Genomic DNA, 15401 nt, shown 5'->3' on the forward strand with positions numbered 1-15401 from the left:
AGGTCCTTTGATTTTAAAGCTCAATGCCCTTTCTATTGTACTACAAACTTCCACTGGATTTGGGGGGCAGGGGAGGTAAGGAGGGGAAGAAGCAGGGAAGCTGACCCTGGTATATAAATAAAATGAGATGAAAGATGAAAGGCCTCTGCATCTTTTCAATTGTATTATACATACCATCAAGGCAAGCACATGGAGAGGAATTCTAATATTCACTTCAGAAAGCACTTTTCTGAGACAACAGATCATCTATACACAGTTACTTCTCCCAGAAGTTGGTCACAGTCACAATCAATTAACATTATTCTGGGCACCTTTATTTGAAACACACTGTTAATAAAATATGCCACACAGTTAATTCCCATTTTGTTGGGAGCTTTGACAACAAAGGGCTTGTAGGTTTTAAGAGTCCATGCTGGTTCTGCCAAGTATTCGGCTAAAATCATTCCCTGGAATAGCTGCTCTGGAGATACTACCTTCAGGAAACATTCCTTCTATCACTAGATGCTTACTGATGCCAATAACTGATTAATGTCAATTAGCATTTATTACACATCTACTAAGTAGATGACACTGTGATTAAATAATGGGGATACAAGAAAAAAATGAAACAACCTCTGTACTAATGAAGCTTAGACAGCGGGGGGGGGGGGCAAGGAAAGTAATAACTACACAGGTAACAAGGCAAATGCAAGGTAATTAGAAGTGAAAAAATACTAACAACTGGCCAGGAGACAAGATTTGGGAAGGCTTCCTGAAGGAGGTGGCACATGAGATAAAGAAAATAAGGCTTCTGAGAAGCAGAGGGAAGAGGGGAAATGTTATGGAGCAGGAGAACTTAGCCTTTTATGTGTCATGGACCCTATGGACCCCTTCTCGGAATCATGTTGTTAAATGCATAACAGAAATGCATATGATTACAAAGAAAATCAATTATGCTGAAACAGCACACATGAATAATATGGAAATATATTTCACATGACTTCACACATATAATGGATATCATATTGCCTGCCTTCTTAAGAGGTTGTTGAAGGGGTGGAAAGGAGGGAGAGAATTTGGAACTCTGAATTAAAAAAAATAATATTATGACTAATGTAAAAAAATAATGTTATGACTAATGTGGAAAAATGTTTAATAAGAATGCATGTGTAGAACCCATATAAAATTGCATGCTGTCTTCAGGAGGGAGGTGGAGAAAATTTAAAATTTATGGAAGTGATTGCTGAAAACTAAAAACAAATTAATTTTTTAAAATAATCTTTAAAATGTTATGTAATTGGGAAATACATAACAAAATTAATAAAAATATATTTAAAAATTAAGTCTATGCATCATAGGCTAAGGACCCCTCTTCCACAGGCACAGGGATCAGCTTGTGCAAATGCAAGAAAGTCAAGTTCAGAAAACAGCTAGTAGTTCCATCATACAGTGCATGAAGTAATGTAAAGTAAGGCTGGAAAGGCAATTTGGACTGAGAGTGCTTAGGGTTCTTGAACGTTAGGCTGAAGCTGTATCTGACTCATACCAATTGATACAGATATTTATAATGTTAACTGATGGGGCAGTGAGGGGGAGATGTTAGGGTGAGAGAATGACTTTTTCCATGCTTCTGCAAATACTTCAAGCCTTAACATAATTCATGAATCCACGTTTTTAGACATTTGGATGTTCTCTCCCATGACAAATGATAACAATGATGATAATAATAATAAACATTTTTCAATCCATTTATAAACATTATTAAGCACCTGCTATGTGCTAGGCACTGTACTAATTACTGGGAATACAAAAAGAGGCAAAAAGTTCCGACCTTTGAGGAGCTTGCCATCCAGTGATGATGATGACAGCATTTATATAGAGCTTACTACGTGCCAGGTACTATACTAAGTACTTAACAATTATTTTCTCATTTGTTCAAGACTAACCCATATATGCTTGATGATCTAATCTTATTATAGTCTTATCTGCATCTTCTCCAAAAACATACCAAAAGGGATTAGGGGAGGGTGTGTTAGCAATTTACTGGACCCAACTGAATATACTGAGGTTTTCTCAATGATGTTCCATCAAGAACATCTAGATTTTTTCTCTTGGTGTTTCACAGATGCCACAGAAGCACTTGGACAGTCCACTGTTTATCCCCAGCTCTTCTTACATAACCAGAATATCTTCTTTTCTAGTCATATACTACCCCAGTTCTTCTGCACAGTTTCTTATTTGTAATGTGTGGCACTTCTCCATTATCCAATGGTCCTCAACTTCATTTCTCCATATCACTATGAAAATCATATCATTGCTAGTCTTCATAATAGATACCTATCCAGATCTACACAAAATGATTGTGTACAATGTGTATGTATCTGCACTGGAGCAGATGGTAGCAACAGGAGGGCCATTTTTCCCAAGTCTCATTTGCTACAGAATAAGTAGGCAAGTATTTTGCCTCTGGGGGATGGAGTTCCCTTCCTGTCTGAAGATAAGGACATGCTAGACCCCTGACATCCTTATCCAACAGACCACAAGATTCTACGTTTGGACCTGGAAGGGACCTCCCAGGCCATCTCATCCCACCCACTCACTTTACAGATGATAAAACTGAGGCCTAAAAAGGATAGATGACTTGTCTAAGGTTACACAATAAGTGTGAGAAGGATTTGAAGCCAAGGCTCTTTTCACTATAACATGCTCCTTTTCAAGGCCACCAAACAGTGAGGGGCAATCCAAAGTTTGCTGCAAAGAAAGAGTTAGGGTGACTTTGCTGCTATCCAGAGTCTAGTGATTCAATCCATTCTGAGTCCATTTAGCTTGTATTCAGGTCACATCTGTCTATTTTTTCATAAAGAATAGTATGAAATACTTTATCAAATGTTTTGTTAAAATCTGGTTATGTCTAAAGCATTCCTGTGATCTACTGTTTTAACAATCTTTTCAATAAAATAAGTAAATAAGGATAGTTTGACATGACCTTTTCTTGGTGAAGAATAGTTCTTGGTGACATTTTCTTGGCTCACTGTGATTACTTCTTCCTTTTCTAGGTGTTCCTGAGCCATATCTTTAATAATCTGTCTTAAGATTCCTACCAGGAATCAGTACCTATCCAAGGATGGGAAACCTGGACCACATGGGACCCTCTAGTTCCTCAAGTGTAGCCCTTTGACTGAATTCAAACTTCACAGAAGAAACCACCTTAATAAAAGAATTTGTTCTGTAAAACTTTGGACTCAGTCAAAAGAACACACCCAAGGACCTGACAGGCCACATGTGGCCTGGAGGCTTCAGGTTCCCCACCCTTGCCACTTGGCTGGTTCTGTTTTCTTCCCTATTTTGTCCTTCCCCAATCCAATCATACCTCTTCTGGATCTGACCGTCATACTAAGCAAGAAGTCTGCTGGGCTAAAAGCATTGTAGTTGTTAAAAATTGCTTTCCCTCTCCTTCAATAACCTATAATTAGGCTGCCATTAAGACTAGTTGATTCTTCCTTTAAAAAATTCTCTCCAATTTATTATTTCTTGCCTCTGCTTTTGTCTGTGTTCCTTTTCTACCTGAAATCTCCTTTTCCTTTTCTCTCTATTAAAATCCTACTCATTCTGAAAGGCCTAGATCAGTTTTTATAGCCTCTAAGAAGGGACCAAAGTCAAAAACTAAAATCTCTGCACTCAAGGAACTACAATTCTAAGCTCAACCCTGCTCCTCTGAACCACTCCATTTATAAGGTGCATTACTTCATTCAGTTCTTGATAGCATACTATCATGTTTATATGGATCCATCTTGTCTCCCTAACTAAGCTATAAGTTTCTTGAGAGCAAAGTCGACGTTTCATACATCTATTGTTTCTCTCGCTTTCCCCGTAATACTTCGATAAATGCTGGTTGAAATAATATAGGTATCAATCACAACAACTCATCTAAATAGCACTTAAGATTTTCTTTCCCCAACAACAACCCTATGAGATTGATAATGGAAGTATTATTGTTTTCATTTTGCAGACAATTAATCTCAAGATCAAAGAAACTGGCTTTGCCCAGAGTCACAGAACCATTAAGTGTAAGGGCTAAATTTGAACCCAGTTCCAGGGGTCTTTGCACAACCACACACGAATTATGCTTATGTTGTAACAGGATTGATAGTCAGGAATCAGGTTAGGTCCCCTCATAAGCTTTGAACAAGTAGGGAAAATAAATATGGAGTTGGCAACTACCTAAACATCCCCAAATTACAGACTTTAAAAAAAAATTTCCATTCAGGCTTAGATCATAAGCTCATAGGTTTCAGAAGTAGAAGGTGCCTTAAAGTCTATCCCCTACATCTTACAGATGATTCTATGCCTCAAACAATAGACACCATAAATTGTCAAGCTTTTGGTAATTAAGAGTCAGTTACATAGGAAATGGAGATATTATATAGGTATAGTCCCTAAGAATTCAAAATGGAACTCCATGACAAGGCATTTCAAGGAAAAGATTATTTCAGGCAAGTTTATTTCTGCTAAGGTAGTTTCTATCTAAAACAGTTGTGAACCACTGTAGGAATAGACAGCATGAATAAGCACTAACAGTGGGCTCAATTAAGGTCATTTTCTTCATATAAGCACCTTCAAGTGCTATGGGTTCTCCTTGAAGTCACTGGGAACTGCTTAGTTGGTGTTATGTTGTCTAGTCCTATTCTGAGTTTCCCCTATCCTGCTCTGCTCTCCTTCCCCAGTCACTATGTGGTTAAAATGGGAAGCATCAGCTTCATTCTGTCCCCAAATATCCATCAACCTAACTTTAGAGAACTGGTGCTAGTTACCTACCGCAAAAGTTCCAGAGAAGGTCCTTCACTGTGTAAGGTAAGAGCCATGATGAAAGCCCAGGTCTCATGAATCTGCCTTGCTTGCAGTAGAGATAAGTATATATTTTTTAAAATTGACCCAGACCTGTAATTTCATTAATTTAGGAAACTTCCCATATGAAAATCCTATCCACAGATACAGAACAATACCTTCTCTGAAACTTATCATCTTGGAGTTGCCTGGGAGCCACTGAGAAGCTGAGTAACTTACCCAGGATCACAATGCTGGTATGTGTAAGAATCAAGACTTGAACCCAGGTCTTCCTGACTTTAAGATTGGTCCTCTAGTCACTCTTCCACCTAATAGGGCAAATAAGAAATCTGAAGTCTGGTAATATCATACATTTCATGAGATCACAGATTAATAGTTGAAAGGGATTTAATCCCATCAAGCATAACTCTCATTTTAACAGATGAAGAAACTAAGACCCAGAAAAGTAAATTAATTGACCAAGATCCTACAGGGCAGCAAGTGTTAGTAAAGCCAAGATCCAAATTCAGATACCCCTGACCACAAACTGCAGCCCCTTTTCTCTATACTGTACTTCATTTGCCTCAAAGAGATGGAGCCCAAGTGTTGCTGATGACCCACTGGACAATTCCTGCACCAATCCTAAGCATTTTAAGTACCCAAATATTTATTTATTAGCCTTTCAGAATGAATGAATATTCTACATACCGACAGCCTTCAGGGTCTATATGGCTTAACAGAAAAGCAGGATATGGCTAACAACAACAACAACAAAAAAACCAACTCAAAAGCCATTTATTTTAATCCAGTTTTCAAATCCAAATTCCACAGTTCTTCCTTCACAGGGAATAATGAAGAGGAAATAAGAGGTATTTTCAATCAGAAAGGAACTCACTGAGCTTCTTCCCAGATTCCATTTCAACATACTTCTATTCTAATTTGCACACAAAGTTGTGCTTTTCTACAGGCAAATAGTTCAACCTCACAAACATCCTAAATGATAGGGCAAATTTTCTGCCATAAATTGTATTCTGCGTCATTCTTTATTTGAAGCCTTTTGCATTCCAAGCAAGCAGAGACACATCTGAGTAAAGTACAGTACCTTACTCACAATAGAGAATTTGTACTCCCAAGCTTTTATTGACGTTTAAATCTGTTAAATATTAACTCCCACTATTGTTCTAAATGATGAATAAGCAAACTCTCCTGCACATACACACAGACAGCATGTTACATCATCATGTACTTTTTGATAGTAAATGCTGAAAGCATTTGCTTTCTCTGTGTCACATGGCTAATTCCTAATGAATGTCAGTCTGAGTCTTTGCCTTGCCACCACGCATTCGGTAGACTCACCTATGCAGTGTATTACAGACTTGCAGGGATCATAAATTTAGAGCTGAAAGGGACCTTGGAGGTCCTCTAATTCAAATGTCTGATTCTACAAAGCTGGCAACTTTGGTCCAGAGAAGTTGTGACTTACCCAAGGTCACACAAGCGATAAGTGGAAGGGGTAGAATCAGAACCCAATGTCTAAGTCAAAAGTAAAGTTCCCTCACAGTTGACTCTCAACACTTGTACCTATAAAAACCCTTGAACATATATGCAAGCACTAGCATATGGATATGATTACATACTCCTAACATTAGTTTCCCTTCTCTGGCATGCACGTGCATACACACACAGTATATAATCCAACTGAACTGATTTCCTTCCCTTAACTTTTGTGGGAGATCAAGATAAAAAGCTAAAAAAAGACAAGTAGACACTTCATGGAGTCTGTGATTAAGAGACAGAAACTAACGAGACAGATGGGCTGATGCATAAAAGAGAACCTCAGCCGGCAAACCCACACTTTTTTTTTTTCTAAAGATCTACAGGGCTGTACCTTCTCCATTTCAATTTTTACATCTATCAGCATCCTACTCAATTTAACTCTTGTTCATAATTCACAGTACCCCCACCCTTTCCTGTTCAGACCTCTTTAAATGAGGATTATTCAATTAAGCCAGATGATATCATAAGTAAAAATTGAATCAACTGCCTTTCTTCCACTTTCTTTCATCTTGTAATTCAAGACATACAGAAGCAGTGTTCACTATCAAATAATTTGGTTTCTATTTCAGTAGGAGAGTGGGTACTACATACAGAACACTGTGTTACAAAACTCAACAGAATAATTTTTTTTTAACATCTTAGGAATAAAAATTCAAGACAAAAAGAAATGTATACAGAAATGTATGTTGATTTTGCAGCCATGTTTAATAGATTGCTATCTGCATGGGCATTTAAATCCTGCCTTAAGGTAAAGTTTATTTTGGTGGTTTCTGTTACAGTCACTAATAGTCTATTCTTAACATTAATCAAGACCTTGCAGACATTTTTAAAAGTCTGCAGACATTTTTAAAAATGCACACCTTCTTCCTTTCCTGATTCCACTTTGAATCTAGTCTGATTCCATTTCACAACAGCAGATTTATACATATTTCCTTCCCAATTCTACCTTTACTTTACAATCTCCAGATTCATCTTAAAAAGTTCTCCAGTCTAAAAAATAATATTCCTCCTTCATCTGCTATTCTCCTTAGCATTCATTCTTACCTAAAATCTTCATTTTAAAATGGGGAGCAGTAGTCACAGACTTTCAAACAGGGCCTCATTATTCCTTCTTATGTCATTAATAAAATGATTTTCTGGACCTGTGTTTTGGTGTTTCCTATAAAGCTGAAGTTTTCCTTTGGTTTTTAAGACTCTTGTGACCTATACTAAAATTGTTTTAGTTTCACCCTTGACTAGTTCTGTTTTTTCCTAAATTGTACCAAAACTCTAGCACTTTGGTCACACTCCAGCAGAATTCTAAATTTTTACCCAAGCTCCATTTAATTTGCCAGGTACTTTTTCATGATCTTCCTTTCTCCAAATTCCCCCAATTTCTCCTTTCCTTTCACAGCTGATCCCCAGAATCCCCAAAATATAAACAGAAGGGCTCTGCATTCTACTCTATTTCTCCCTCACTGAACCAAATTCGAATGATGCCCTCCTACAATTGTGAAACTTGCTCACAACCTCTATGCCAGTGAATTCTGATGTCCTAAAATACTCAGTGGTGACAATATTGTATGCATCGGGCAAGGGGAGGAGGCTGGTTATAAAAATAGGAGCTATTTATAAGCACATAGAACCTGATAATTAGCACACAGAAAAGGCACAGGGAAACAAAAGCTACAGCAAGATGGGATCCTAGACGAGCCTGAATATTTTGGTGTCTCTGAGAGATTCCTGACTGGAGGTCAAACTGCCTTCTGTGCATCTCCACAGTCTGTGTCGGTAGTGCCTTCCCACTGCAAAAGGATTTCATTAAAGCTGAAATCTACCTAATTTAAACAGAAAAAAGAGAAGCTGACTTGGGGGTACACCATCCTCTCCCTAACTTAACTCTCCCTTCTGTTTTAATTGGATTTATTTTGGAAACTGCTATTTCTGTTTCACTCTTTTCCCTAAACTGTCAAAATGAGTATTGCAGCTTGGCTATTAAACAACTGCCAAATTTACTCCAGAGAGGGATGGATTTCAGTGGCAAGGGAAGTGAAGATCCCTCTATATGGTTTGTGTATCAGTTTACAGTTTCAAGTACTTGGGGAGAAGAGGATTTGCAATTGAAAGGAGTATTTATATCATCATCCTGGGAGAAGCTGGTCTTTAGCTCCACCTGAGCATGCAAGACAAAAGGAACAAAGAAGAAGAAAAAAAAACTAAGAAACTAAAATGCCTAGAGAGGTTATGTAAACAATACTCTGCAAGGAACCTGAAACATTAAGGAAGAGAGTTACAGAACAGAAAATGTCAGATCTTTTTTTTTTCTTAGTGCTTGAAGTAGCCTTAGATGTAAACAGAATTTTCTTTAAGCTGAAAAAAGTTAGCCATCTTTTAAAGTCCTGGACAACTGGACTCCAACTGATCTTTGGGTTGCTGTGGGGATAAAATTATATTTGTCATATTTGTAAAGTGCTTTGCAAACTTTAAAGCACGATACAAATGCTAGCTATCATTTATTATTGCTTTTATAGATAAGAAAACAGGGGTTTAGGGAAGGTTAATGACTTCTGTAAAATCACAAGACCAGTTAGTGGCAAAAGCAAGGATTGGGCCCAAGTGTCCCACTTGCAAGACCACCTCTTATCACTGTGCCAGGGTTTTTGTGTCATGGACCCCTCTGACCACCTGATAAAGGCGATGGAACCCCTTCTCAGAATAATGCTTTTAAATGCATAAAATAGATAGGAATGAATAAAATAAAAATAGATAAAATATATGGAAATAATTATAATCAAATATATTAATCAAAAAAGTTTCTTTAAAAGGTGAACAGATCACAGGGTAAGGACCCTGGCCTAATACCATCAAGTATTTGGGCATTCCAAAAAGGCACTTAGAAGATTCACAGTAATTGATACTCTATTATGCTCTACTGGCAGATAAAAGTTTCAACCTGGAACCATGGTGTCATTACAGCTTATTAAGATCCCAAGTAAAGGAGAGACAATAGAAAGAGGGGAGAAAAGTGAAGAGCAAATGTTTCTTGGCAGGAAAATAATTGGTGGGAGTGGGTGGGATTTGCAGAATATCATTAGCAGCAATGGAATTTGGTTAGACCACAAGCAACAGGCACTGCCTTGATTAATCTTGCTAAAAAGCTCAGTGAGCACATACATTCACCAATTCAGTTTTCTTGGAGCAGCAACTGGCTTATAGGGGTATAAGTCTATTGTTTCTTTATGACTTAGTTTGAGCCCCCAAACCACAAGCCTTTTATGTTATTTCTGAAGCATGCACTAACAATGACTACATCAAAAAATTGATGACTGATATCTTATTTCAACAATGACAAAACAAAGTGATGAAATAAAAGTTGGATGGCCATCTGCCAATCAATCAAAACATGTTTATGAAGCACTTACTACGTGCCAAATACAGTTCTAAGCACTGGAGATACAAAGAAAGGTCAAAATAGTTCCTCCCTTTGAGAAGTTCACATTCTAAAGAAGGAAAAATGTAAATGAAAGTACATATAAGATAAATACAGGAAGGCAGTCCAAAGTTTGTTTGTAGGCAGCAGGGAAAGAGCCAGTAAATATGACTGAAAAAAAGAGTGGGGAAGATAGCTGGGGCAATCTGGTGGAGAAGATGGAAGGGAATGGGATCAAGAGGACATGTCCAGAGATTGCTTTGGTAAGTTCAAGAGTGAATCACCCCTTCATCTGAAACTAGAGTGAAGAGGTTGGGGGAGGGAAGATGTCTGAGTGATGTGAGATAAGAAGGGCTGAAGAGGAAGCTCCTGTTGAGAATCAGACAGGACTAAAATGGCTAAAAACAATCACAACAACAATTTGTCTTGGTAGAGTATGAGGCAAGGTTACTGGCACAGTGAGGAGTAGGAGTACCACTGGAGGCTTAAAAAGATATGAGAAGGATATTGTGTAAGGAATTTCTGCAGTGGGTGCTAGGTTGGCCTAGAACACCCCTAATGTCACTTCCAGCCCTAAGACTCTATTGTAAGATTCTATTGCATGATTTTGGAAAGTAACACCAAGTATAGGAATTGCCATATGGACAAGTTGCCTTTCAGTCTGTGCTCAATGCCCTTTGCTCTGAATAATGAAGTTTGTCAATACATAAAATAGCAGGATTGGATCCGAGGAGAAAAAAAAAAATCACTGAAGTTCTCTGTCTATTAAGGTCAATGCAGAAAGCCAACAAAGTTACTTTAGACACCATCTTTCAATAATGTTTTACTGCGTCAGTGACAAAATGTTCTACATTATCCTATATGAGTTTTGTGGCTCTGTGTACACTTTATCTCTTGTACAAAATCTTCAGAGTAAACTGGTTTATACCTAAGCTGGCAAATTATTTTAAAACTCAAATATATTTCAAGACAATTTTATAAAGGTTGTGCCCTCATGCAAAGAGTCATATATACTGAATTGTTTCCAAATATGAAAATTTCGTTTTGCCAGAGAAACAGACTTGTCAAATAATACAAAACATGGTTTCACACCCCCTCCACCTAGGGGGAGAATGGACTGAATGTTAATCTGGAGTTTTTAGTGGGCTACAAGCTTAATATGAATTCATAACGCAAATCAGCTCAGACACCAAAATGCCTAGATATGGAAGCCAAAAAACTCATTGCAAAATTAGGCTATGTAAACAGAGTCATGGTGTCCAGGCCTAGGGAGATGATTATTTCAAAGTACTCTGCCCCAGCTGGACCACACCTGTAGTATTGTACTCAGTTCTGGGCACTTTACCGTAGGAAAGGCACGGATGAGTTGGAGAATGTCCAAAGAGAGTCAATCAGAATGGTAAAGGCCTCAAAATTATACTATGTGAGGATCAGCTGAAGGAAATGGGGAAGTTTAGCCAAGAAAAGGAAAGTTCTAGGCAGAGTCTTGTATTTGAGGCTATAATCTGAAAGAATGATGTGATTTATCCTGCCTGACCCCAGAGGATAGATTGTGAAGCAACAGCTGGCAAGTTACATAAAGGCAAATATAGTTTTGGAAGGAAAATCTTACTAACAATTACTTGTATCACAGTGGAAAAGACTGCCTTGGAAGGCAAATGGATTTTCCCCTTACTAGAGACCTTGAAGCAAGGTATCACCCATGTTGTTGGAAAGGCTTTTTGTTCAGATACAAGTCTGGCTGGTCACTGAGGTCTCTTCTAATACTGAGATGGTGTGATTACTTGGGAGGTGTCCCTAAACTATATAAGGGAATGAACAGGAGAAAGGTAAGAGGAGGAAAGTGGTGACAGACGGGAACAAGAGAGAGTTGCTAGTCAGAAAAAAAAAAAAAAAGAGTCCAAAGTATGATATTTTTGCCAAAGTAATGTAAAAGACATGAATGGAAGTTAAGTATAAAAAAGTGCTTTTGATCTTCTATTTCTATAATGACCCTAGGAAAAAAAAATGATTTGTGACTTAGAAAGTCATAGAATTCTACTTAAAAGCAATAATGAAGGTATATAGCTTTTAAATTAAGAATCAAAGTGTTAATGTTTTAATGCAAAGAAAAAAATGCAGTTGTTTTGAGTTTGAGCTGAATGTTGGGCCAAAGCTAAGGAAGCTTCTGTATTTAGAACTTTGCAGAACAGTGTGACATATAGTAGATAGAGAGCTACTAGTTTCAGAGCCCAGAAAACCTGGGTTCCAGTGCTGCCTCTGACCATGATGCCTGTGTGACTCTAGGCAAGTTACTTAACCTCTCAATGTTCAGGCAATTAAGACTGTAAGCTGCTAAAAAGAGTTCTAATCATCACTGATATGGCAGAAGAGAAGGGAATGAACATTTATATAGCACTACATGCCAGGCACTGTGTTAAGTACTTTATCTCATTTGATCTAAACGAGAACCCTGTAAACTAGATGCTATAATATTATTCAGATTTTCCAAGTGAAAAAACTGAAGCAGAGAGATTAAGTGACTTGGCCAAGGTCACATAGTGAGTAAGTGTCTAGGGCAAGATTTGAACTCGTCTTTTTTACTCCAGGCCCAGTATTCTATTTACTGTGCCATCAGCTGCCTCTACACACAGAGAGATTCCTCATCCAGGAGTTTCATTTAACAATTTAATTTCAGATCTAGTCCCTATCCCAAACCCCTTGACTGTCTTCATTAAAGGAAAAATTCCTCAATTAAAACAACTGAATACGGACAAAATGGCAGCATGACAAGAATGTTGCACCTGTAGTCAGGAAATCCAGGTTCAAATTTTAATTGACACTTATTAGCTGTGTATGACCTGGGCAAATTTTTGTTGGGGTTTGGATGAAGTAACTTCAAAGACCCCTTCAAGATCTTATATTCAAGATCTCTGCATTTAAGCAATCTGATCCTCAGTTTTCCCATCTGTAAAATGAGATTAAAAATGCTTGCAATAACTCTTTCACAGGGTTGTTGTGCAGAAACCATTCTATAAATATTAAGACGCCATGTGAGCATGAGCTTTTATTACTTTACTTGTCCTTGTGATGCCATATTTAACCATTTTCTCTCATTTTTCAACCACCAAAATATGATCTAACTCCACTAGTTTAGATCAGGAGTCAGCAAGTTATAAGCCTAGAACCAAATCCAGACTTCTATCTGTTTTGTTTTGCTTTTTGTAAAAGCGACAAACTAAGAATGCTTTTTTGGTCCTAAAGCAAGAACTTGTTAACCCTTCATATAGGTCACAAGCTTCATGAAGGATGGGACTGTGTCTTATCCAAAATTTTGTATCCTCCCCCCACCACATACACCTAGTACAGTGTCCAACAACACAGCAGCAACTTAATAATTGTCAATTAAATGAATGAATGAATGAATGAATGAATGAGGCTAACATAGCTTTCCTTTTTATATGTGTAGGTAGGAAGGAGAATGATGAATTCCCTGAATGCAAAAGGGTCTCTATAAGCTTCTTCTCCATATTCTCCTCCACAGTCTCTCCTACAAGGAAGCCAGTTCAGCACTCAAGGCAAGAATGATTGAAAGGAAAACTACTGCATTCAATGGTTGATCTCCATGATTCCAAATATCCAGCTAACTGCTTTTTCACTTGTCAATTGAGTATTACACAGCTAAAAGAGACTCTGGCAATCTTAATTGGTGGCGAGTGACTTATCTTAGAGGAGACAAAGGATCACCCATTCAGAGAGTTGGTCCAATATTGCACCATGAGTTCAGGCATTAGTTTCATAAATCCAAGGAGCACACCCCTTCACAGATTTATGGACCAGACTCTGACTTCAATCAATCAAGCAATCAAATATTTATATTAAATACCTACTATCTGCCAGGCACTGTTCTATGTACTTTGGGACAGACAAGAAGAAACAATCCCTACCCTCAAGAAGTTTACATTTTATAGGGTATGAAAACAGGTAAATATAATAATATTCAAAATAAATACACAATAAATCCAAGGGAATTTCAGGGGAGGAAGCTCCCACAGCTGTGGGGAACAGAAATCCTCATGGAGAAGGTGACATTTAAGCTGAGTTTTAAAGAAATTATGGATTCTGAGTGGCAGAGATGAGAAGGGAGTGCACACGAGTTATGGGAGACAGACAGCCCAAGCAAATGCACATAAATGGGAGGGTGAATGACACGTATAGCATGTAAACTGAAGAAACAGGGTCCGTTTCTCCCTCAAAGTTAAGCTGTAATTTAGATATGTTGAGAGACACATGAGATAATCTCTGCATACTAGGTCATCCCTGGAAGCTTATTTAGTTAACCCAAATACAAAATAAGAAGGAAATAACACTGTCAGACAAATATTAAATCACTCGCTAGTGTTTAGAGGATTTTCCCAAAACAATTATAACTATAATATCCTAAGTTTGAGGCAAATTATAATCTTGAGATAGCTCATGTCACATGTCACAGCTCCTTAGTTTTCTCATCAGTAAAATGATGGGACTGGATTAAAGAATCTTGAGGGATTCTTCCTGTCTGGATAACATTCAAAGGCTCTAGGATGCTATTTGTGACACTGCACCTCCCTTATACTCACTTCACCTCCTCTCTGCAGCTATGCTCTTTCTTCCTCCCCCCACCCTTTCCCTCTTCCCTTCATAGGATCATAGAGCTAGAGATGGAAGGGATTTTAGGCATTATCAAGTCCAACTCCCTCACTGCACAGAGGAGGAAAATGAGGACCAAAAATGTTTTGCCAAGGAAGAGATGAGACATTTGAACCCATGTCCTCTGAGTAAATGTTCTTTTTCCCACACAATGATTCCTCTCATATATTGCCTTTGTAAAGAACTATTCTTACCGGGTATGAGAGCAGCACTCAGGGTGTCTGTCTGTCTGTCTGTCTCTCTCTCCACCCCACCTCCCAAAGTCAAAGTGCATGTCAATTCATCCCAGGCATTGCTTGTCTCCATAAGTGTCACTCAGGTTAAAAAGTACTACTCATCCCTGCAATTAATATTACCTTAGCAGGATCAGGAGAAAACTAAGAAATCATCATGACTGCACTGTAAGAAAAAGAGGTGGACACAATTTTGCAGAATAAGTAAGAGGTCAGGCCTTGGAATCACAAAGTGTCCTGATTCTGACTCACTGGCTGTGTGACTGTGGACAAGTCACAAAGTCTTCTTAGCATATCAGGAAGAAGTCTAGACTGATAAATAAATGAACCGATGCTGATCTTCATTGTTAAAAGAAGTTTTGTAGACCAATGAAAGAGGTCCAGAACAAAAAAAAAAAAAAAGAATGAGATTCTGAAGAATTCAGAGATACAAGAGAAGGCAATTTATCTTGCCTCTATCTTATTTGCACATAGTTATTTGAATGCTGTGTCCCCCACTATAATGATGGTGAGTTCCTTGAAGACAGGGAATGTTTTTGCCTTTCTTTGTATCCCAAGTTCTTAACACGGTGCCTGGCGCATAGTTAAGTGCCTAATAAAAGCTTACTGATCGTTAGATCGATGTGATCGACTGATTGCTTATGATCATAGAACTTTAGTTTTATACTTATGAATGTTTACCTCTTTCTCACATTTCTGTATTGACTTTAATTAGTAAGTGTGCCTGGAAA

The 15401-nt window shown here is 37.9% G+C and overlaps 1 protein-coding gene across 13 annotated transcripts in view; it reads right to left on the reverse strand.

The window, feature by feature from the left end:
- Positions 1-15401, reverse strand: part of ATXN1 (ataxin 1) — a 516919-nt gene that overhangs the window by 317166 nt on the left and 184352 nt on the right. For 2 of the 13 annotated variants that reach the window (XM_072603910.1, XM_072603908.1), the window contains exon 6: positions 5044-5132. The exons of the other annotated variants lie outside the window; for them this stretch is intronic. The gene's annotated coding sequence lies outside the window, so the exon portion shown is untranslated. The remainder of the gene's footprint in view (positions 1-5043; positions 5133-15401) is intronic. 13 annotated transcript variants of the gene reach the window in all.

The sequence above is a fragment of the Notamacropus eugenii genome, chromosome 4 (assembly GCF_028372415.1).
Source record: "Notamacropus eugenii isolate mMacEug1 chromosome 4, mMacEug1.pri_v2, whole genome shotgun sequence".
NCBI classification, from domain to species: Eukaryota; Metazoa; Chordata; class Mammalia; order Diprotodontia; family Macropodidae; genus Notamacropus; species Notamacropus eugenii.